At 37.4% G+C, this 8067-nt stretch overlaps 1 long non-coding RNA gene across 4 annotated transcripts; it reads right to left on the reverse strand.

Annotated features, from left to right (window-relative positions):
* Nucleotides 1-1145: 1145 nt before the first annotated feature.
* LOC110922315 lies at nt 1146-3617 on the reverse strand. 4 transcript variants are annotated; one of them, XR_002583057.2, is made up of 7 exons: nt 3215-3616; nt 2881-2960; nt 2722-2802; nt 2552-2638; nt 1907-2255; nt 1512-1587; nt 1146-1441 (listed from the first exon to the last, which is right to left on the reverse strand). It is a non-coding gene; the product is annotated as an uncharacterized LOC110922315 (long non-coding RNA). The 4 variants fall into 4 exon arrangements; XR_002583056.2 differs by having other exon boundaries at nt 1907-2263; XR_004884787.1 differs by having other exon boundaries at nt 1907-2638; nt 3215-3617.
* Between the last annotated feature and the right edge of the window lie 4450 nt (nt 3618-8067).

An 8067-nucleotide genomic window follows, 5' to 3' on the forward strand; every position in this document is an offset into this window, starting at 1 on the left:
TTTTTCAAAACCTCATTTTTGTTCAGAACACCACATGTTTTTATTCTAACTTTAATATAAAAAAGTAAACTACAAAGGATATAATAGTAATATACCAAATAGTTTCTCTCTCCTATTAACTAATTAATTAATTGTCTCCTTTTTTTTAGATTCAATTTAATTTATTCTCTCTTGCATTTTCTTTCATTTTTTTTTGTTGACCTCATTCAGTATCGTCTATCTTTACACACACAAATATATATATATATATATATATATATATATATATATATATATCTTCAAACTGACTATTTAAAATCCATTATTTATTACTTATATGCTAATAAAACACTAATAATACATTTTTCAAACTGATACTCTATTATATATGTTAATGTTTAACCTACGTGTAAAGATAATATTTACATATGTACACTGGTCATCAATTTCTTCAATTTGGCGTCTATTTACATATATGTAAATGTTTAACATACATGTAAGCAGATTTAATATTGTTTATTTACTAGTGGGGAACCCGCGCGTTGCAGCGGACTCAACAATATAGGGAGGATCATAATTCAACCCTTAAAATGATTAAAAAAATCATATATAAGTTGTGACGCTTTCAGGTGGTTTATATTTCTGAATTGGAGACACTTCTCAAGTAGCCTACCTACGATAAACCTTTCACAGATCCAACAAGTCATGTGTTATGCATTAATGCCTCATGCCATTGCCACATAGGGTGTTTTTTATATATCCACCTGAAGCTCGCTCATGGCCACTTTTGACAACTATCAGACCCAGGGGCGGATGTATTATGGAACAAGGGGTAGCCTCCGCTACCGCTTGGTCGGAAAATTTTTGACGTTTTTAGTGTAAATTTTGGAAAAATTTGACGTTTTTTCGATTTCGTTACCGCTTATTTATAAAACGTTACCGCTTAGTCGGAATCCTAGATCCGCCACTGATCAGACCGTTCAATAGATAACTTAAACCACATGTCAAATACCCATTTATACAATAAAAGAAAATGCACTCTAGGCTGCTATAAAAAGAAACGGATAATTAATGGCAAATTTATATAGATATTCTTCAAGAATACTACCTGAAACTCTATCAAGCATAATTTGTTTATGATGCAATATTTGTTACTACTAACAATATAAGATCTGTAATGGAAAGTTAATTATGCTCCAAATACATATTGTTTGTCATCAATAAACTACACAATTAATGATTTATCATAACTGAGTTTATATTTAATTAATTCAATAGTAAGACAACATGGTATTATAATTAGTAAACATCATTTACGTATCTGTTGCTGCATGGAAGTTGTTTGGACGAAACCAGTCCCACGACTTTGACCTAATCAGACAGCTAGTGCAAACCTACGACCACCAGCCGGCCTCATTCCAAGAACCAGATGCTGCTGCTGCTGCTGGTAACCAAATCCAACCTAAAACCAAAAATAACATAAACAAAAACTTCAACATGCTGCTAACAATTGAGCTCGAATGTGTACCAACCATGGCAGTAACATTGTGGAAGGCCAAATACCGCTCTTTCGCATTCCATGATGAGGTAACCAGGCACCATTTCGTTCTGTCATAAATATAAATCATCATCATTATAACCAAAAATAAATTAAAAAAAAACAAGTTAGAAAGAAAAACATATACACAATCATGTTGTTAAAAGGATAAATCTATGATTGTGACTTGTGAGGGTGTGGTTTTGTTCATCATGTTCACTATCTAAAATTTGAAGATCTTCTTCTAGCGATATAAGAGACAAGGTGGAGAACGAACTGGATGATAAGGAAATTAACTTTTTACTCTAACCGAATTGAGTGGACGGACTCATCATAAGCAATGACATAGAGTATTATAGCAAAAATCTATAACTAACCGGGATGACATACCCAGCAAATAACAGTTCCAGACCAGCAATTATAGGCCAAACTTAGGGTCAACACCCAGCCACAGGAAACTCGGAGAGCTACAAACTGACTAAGAATTCCGAATAGGTATAACCCATACCGAGAACCCGTATGAATACAGATTGTGACTCCTGTAACATGCAGATTCCGGACCAAATACCGTACCCCGAGACTACGAACCAGCTGATGAGTTTAGCCTTCATCTTGATCCGCAGCAGCAAATGTGTATGGGCTTTTAAAACCCAATCTGCAGCCTTCATCTGAGTCTCAAAATCAGGCCCCAAACGCAGCAGCATATTCTTCACATGCAGTCTTTTAACCTTAATAAATCCTAAATCACTTTATTAAAAAGAATGATCAGCTGTTGAAAGTAAATATAAACAGTTTATTTTGTAGCAAAACCTCCTATCCTTATAACCTTAATAACATACTTTTAAGAAAGAATTTGTGAATATGAGATTGATGAAATCAATGGAAAATAACTGTTTAAAACATATTGTTAATACTTTAATTCACATATTTAAAACAATAAATAATATACATTTTTAAAATATAAATGGGTTAAAGGTAATTCATGAATCCGTCAAACACAACCCGTTTAGCTAAACGGGTTCAATTGAAACTGACCCGAAGCCGGTTATACCAAACCCAAACCCACGAATTTCGTATTGGGTTTGATCTAATAGCACAGAACTCAGACGATGATCTCCATAGCTGAAACATTAGTATTAATATATTAAACTTGAATAATGAAGATGTTAAGGTAACATGTTATTGTAAAGAAAGAAATATGGCACCTCGAGTGTTGCACTTGGACCAGGAAAAGTCAACGTGAGAGACCCTCTGTCTCCAAGCAAACCGGAAGCTACAAAGAAATTCTAAGAAATAGAAATAAAAAAATGGGACGGTGATAAATTAAAGAAATAGAAATTAAAAAAAAATGAAATTTCGCATACCTGAAATACCATAACATTCTGGTAATCAGACTTCTTGCCCTGAAACAACACTTTCTCCACCTTCAAAGAGTGCGCTTCTCCTGCAATTTGTACGCGGAAAATGATCACCAAGTTGAATATCATTTATCTGTATATTACAAAGTTATAACTACCGAGTTCACACCAAACAACCAGACTAACAAATCTATATAATATAATTTACACAAAGTTAAAAACCTGTTATATTATATAATTTATACAAAATCCTTAAATCCAGTAACACCATACCTGTACAATTAGAACCATATCCCAAATCCCCCGTCTTTTATAATGAGACTCAATAAAAAACCCATACCTGGTATTTCTTGTCATAACAAGCCTAGGGTTTCTCTGGCCGTAGTGGTTGGTAACACTCGCCGGTCTCTCTACCGAAGCCCCAATCCGCCGTTGCTTGAGCCCCAATCCGCCGTTGCTTGTTCACCGCCGTAGAACACCATTGACCGCTGCAGAACCCTAAACCTTACTTTAATAGCAGCCGCCACCACCATTGAGTTATTCTCGTCTCTCAATTTGTTCACATGAACCCTAGAGCCTCGCAATTCCTCACTGGTTCCATCTGATCTTTATGTGCCGATTGAGAATTGAAGGGGAGATTGAAGGGCAGTCGCTTCATCCAGATCCATTGTAACCACCACCGGCGCCATAAAGAAAGAAATGAAGAGGCAGCATTTAATCCCACTACAAAATCCCACTTTTAACCCTACAGGCGTCTTAAAAATAAAGCCAAATCCCTGTTATATTGGTTTGCACTCCCTTGTAAATGTTGTTTAATAACTTGTACTTGTAGTAAAATTACAATTTGGTACATCACTTCTCCTTTTTAATATATTATAGATATGCCTTTAAGTTCTCAATATATAAACTATTTACATATGTAATTCTTCACAGTCATAATCAATTACTTCAATGTAAATATTAAGTTTCTTAGTCCTAGAACCTTTTATACATATATACACAAGATAATTATTAACATACGTGTAAGTTAACTAACTACGTATGTGTAACTTTGTTTTACATATATGTAAGTAAAAATTATTTACATACGTAATATGAGAATGTTCATAATAGAAAAGAACAAAGAAAAATAAAATCTTTTTGAGGGTAATGAAACTAAATTAAAACCTTGAATCTTCTTGAGTTGACAAAAAAAAATCTATTTACCGTAATTTACCAAAAACTTAGTCATATATCGATTCAAAATAATCAACCAAAATATCATTTATTTAAGTAAAAATGCAATAACCACCACAAAGAAGAAAATATATTTTCACATATTCTATCGATTAGAGTTATTGAGATATCTCAAAGTTACCTCAACATAGCAGATCAAAGAGAGCTTTCATATGCAATTCCATATTCTATCATTTAGAGTTAATTTTACATGCGTAACATTAGATCTTTCAATTCCGTAAATAACAAAAGTAGACCAGAAAGAAATATAATAGAGATAAAAAAAGAAAATAATAACTAATAACCATATTAATAGGAAACATTTGGTGTTTTGATTTTTTTTCTCTGATACCCTTTTCTATTTAATATATTATCCTTAAAACATCTAGATTATTACTAAAATGCCACCTTCTATATTAGCCCTTGATCAAATGATCTAATGATTTAGATAAGTTCTGCAAGTTCTGAAAAAATATAGGGTTCTGAAATGATCTTCACCCTATATATATATATATATATATATATATATATATATATATATATACACATACGGTAAGGTTCATGCGAGAACCACCTTTATTACGAGAATCGCGAGAACCAATGTGAACACAACCTAAAATAGTTAAAAAAAAACCTAAAAAAATCTAAAAAAACCTAAACCCCCCCCCCCCCAGCTAAAATGTTAAAAACTAAACCCCTAAAAAACCTAAAAAAATATTAAAAAAAAAACTAAAAAAAATCTAATTTTTTTTTAAATATTTTTTATGTTAAAATCGCTACTTTTAGTAGCCAAAATTTTTTTTTTTAAATTAAAAAAAAATTTGGCTACTAAAAGTGGCGATTTTAACATAAAAATATTAAAAAAAATTGTGTGTTTTTTAGCTATTTTTAGCCATTTTTGGTTGTGTTCATATTGGTTCTCGCGGTTCTCGCAATAAAGGGTGGTTACTAACGAATCTTTGTCCTATATATATATAACTAGTTATGTAACCCTCAAGTTACTAAGTAGTTAATAGTATTAGTAATCTTTATCAGTAATTAATATTATTTAAATGGCATAAGGGTGAAGGGAGTGGTTAGACACTTGAAATAGGTAAACTCCCAAATCACTCAATCAAACAGTGTCACGTCATTTTAACTATTTTGTTTACCTATTGCTCAAAAACGTTGGCGCCTAGCTCCAAATCATGTGTGGTATAGTTCTTTTCGTGTACCTTCAATTGGCGAGACGCGTAAGCTGTAACTTTCTGACGTTGCATCAACACGCAACCCAATCCTTGACGCGAGGCGTCACAGTATACCACAAAATCGTCTGTACCTTCCGGTAGTGCTAAGATTGGCGCATTGCAAAGCTTATCCTTCAATAGTTGGAACGCTTCTTCCCGTTTGATTCCCCAATCAAACTTCTTATCTTTTTGGGTGAGGAGCGTCAATGGTTTAGCGATTTTTGAAAAATCCTCAATGAACCTTCGATAATAACCGGCCAAGCCTAAGAATTGTCGAATCTCGGTTGGCGTCTTTGGAGTCTCCCAATTCTTGATCGCTTCGATCTTGGTTGGATCCACATGGATTCCATCTCCATTTACGACATGTCCAAGAAATTGGACTTCACGTAGCCAAAACTCGCACTCAGAGAATTTGGCGTACAACTGTTCTTTCTTCAGCAACTCTAAAATAGCTCTTAGATGCTGTTCATGCTCAGCCTTCGTCTTTGAATAAATCAAAATGTCGTCAATAAATACAATCACGAACTTATCGAGATACGGCTTGCAAACTCTGTTCATTAGGTCCATGAAAACTGCAGGCGCGTTTGTCAACCCAAACGGCATAACTAGGAACTTGTTGTGTCCATAACGAGTTCTGAAGGCTGTCTTCGGGATACTTTCCTCTTGTATCCTTAACTGATGGTATCCAGATCGCAAATCGATCTTTGAGTAAAAGCTTGAACCTTGCAGCTGATCGAAGAAATCATCAATTCTTGGCAGAGGATACCTATTCTTGATCGTCAACTTATTCAACTCCCGGTAGTCAATGCACATACGGAAACTACCGTCCTTCTTCTTGACAAACAGGACCGGAGCTCCCCAAGGTGAGAAGCTTGGTCTGATGAATCCCTTGTCTAACAACTCCTGAAGTTGTGTCGACAATTCCTGCATCTCAGACGGGGCAAGTCGATAAGGTGCCTTAGCCACAGGCGCGGCGCCTGGAACTAAGTCGATGTGGAACTCCACTTGCCTCTGGGGCGGCAATCCAGGCAAGTCCTCTGGGAAGACTTCTGGATATTCCCTCACGACAGGGATGTCTTCGATTTTTGGCTCAGCAGCTTTCTTATCTACAATGTGTGCCAGGAAGGCAGCACATCCCTTCTGCAAACATTTTCGCGCTTTCAGGCAGCTGATAATCCTCAAAGGCGCATCTCGCTTCTCTCCATGAACCACAATTGTTTCACCATCTTCGGTCGGGATACGAACAACCTTTTCGTGACTAACAATCTCAGCCTTGTTGCTTGATAACCAATCCATCCCTACTACCACGTCAAAGCTTCCCAGCTGGACTGGTAGTAGATCCAAAGCAAACTCATGCTCTCCCAATTCGATTACACAACCTCTGACAACTTCATTGGCTTCCACCAACTTTCCATTAGCCAATTCGATTGAGTAGGGAATATCTAACTTACTAGCGGCTAACCCAAGCATATTCTTAAACTCTAACGATACGAAGCTATAATCGGCGCCAGTATCAAATAAAACGGATGCAAAGCGTTGGTTTACAGGGAACGTACCAGTAACGACATTGGGATCCTGGCGCGCTTCCCTCGCTTCGATATTAAAAACTCTTCCACGGGCTTGATTCAATTCTGGGCAGTTCCTCTTATAGTGCCCAATATCACCACAGTTAAAGCATCCAGGTCTTTGCCCGTTTCCACCTCCATTTCCAGCTTGATTGTTGTTGTTTCGGTTCGCATTACCAGCTTGGTTCACATTGTTGCCTCGATTTCCATTTCCTCCATTGTTTCCTTGTGGGCGATTTCCATTTCCACCCCGGTTATTGTTTCTGTTTCCAAATCCTCCTTGGCCACCCCGGCCAACAGTGGCCCAACAAGAATCCTTTGAGTGGCCAGTTTTCCCAAACGCTTCACATACTTTCAAACCACATCGGCCAGAATGGTGACGCTGGCAGGTGTTGCACTTGGGCTGGGTGCCCATATATCCGTTTCCTTTCTTTCCACTACCAGCTGTAACCTGAGCTGGCGCGCTTGACTCTCCTTTCTTAACAACCCCACTAGTGCCTTGCTTGATGTTTGAGAACTTTCTTTTGTTACCTCCGGATGACTCGACGTGAGTCTCCTTCTTCTTGGGTTCATCATCAGAAAACTTGTTTAGGCGGATAGCCTCCTCAGTGAGAGCCACGCTCAGATCAATTGCCTCAGTAATTGTCGTAGGCATGGATGAGGTCACCATACTTATGATTTGAGGAGCCAAACCCCAAATGAAACGCTCAATCCGCTTGAACTCTGGAGTGACCATATAAGGTACCACATGAGATAAGTCGTGAAACCTTTGAACATACTCTGCGATCTTCGGACCTTCCATTTTCAAATGCCAAAACTCAGTTTCCAACCTTTGGATTTCAGCGCGAGAGCAATACTTTCGACGCATAAGCTCTTTCAGCTCGGTCCATGTCATTGCGTAGGCTGCGGCTTCTCCAAGAGTCTGCACTTGTAAATTCCACCATGACAGGGCTCCTTCCAAGAATAGCCCGGAAATGTAGGTAACTTGCTGGTCTGGAGCACACTTGCTCATGCGGAGAACTGAGTCCGTCTTCTCGGCCCAACGAACAAAAGCGACAGCACCTCCGGTGCCATCGAAGTTGACAGGCTTGCAGTCTAGGAACTGCTTGTAGGTGCACCCATGAGGTCGATTATTGTTGCCAGTATTGCCAGAATTACTTCCACTAGTCCCTCCTTGAGAGGCGGCG

Source organism: Helianthus annuus, chromosome 16 (assembly GCF_002127325.2).
Source record: "Helianthus annuus cultivar XRQ/B chromosome 16, HanXRQr2.0-SUNRISE, whole genome shotgun sequence".
In the NCBI taxonomy this organism is placed as follows: domain Eukaryota; kingdom Viridiplantae; phylum Streptophyta; class Magnoliopsida; order Asterales; family Asteraceae; genus Helianthus; species Helianthus annuus.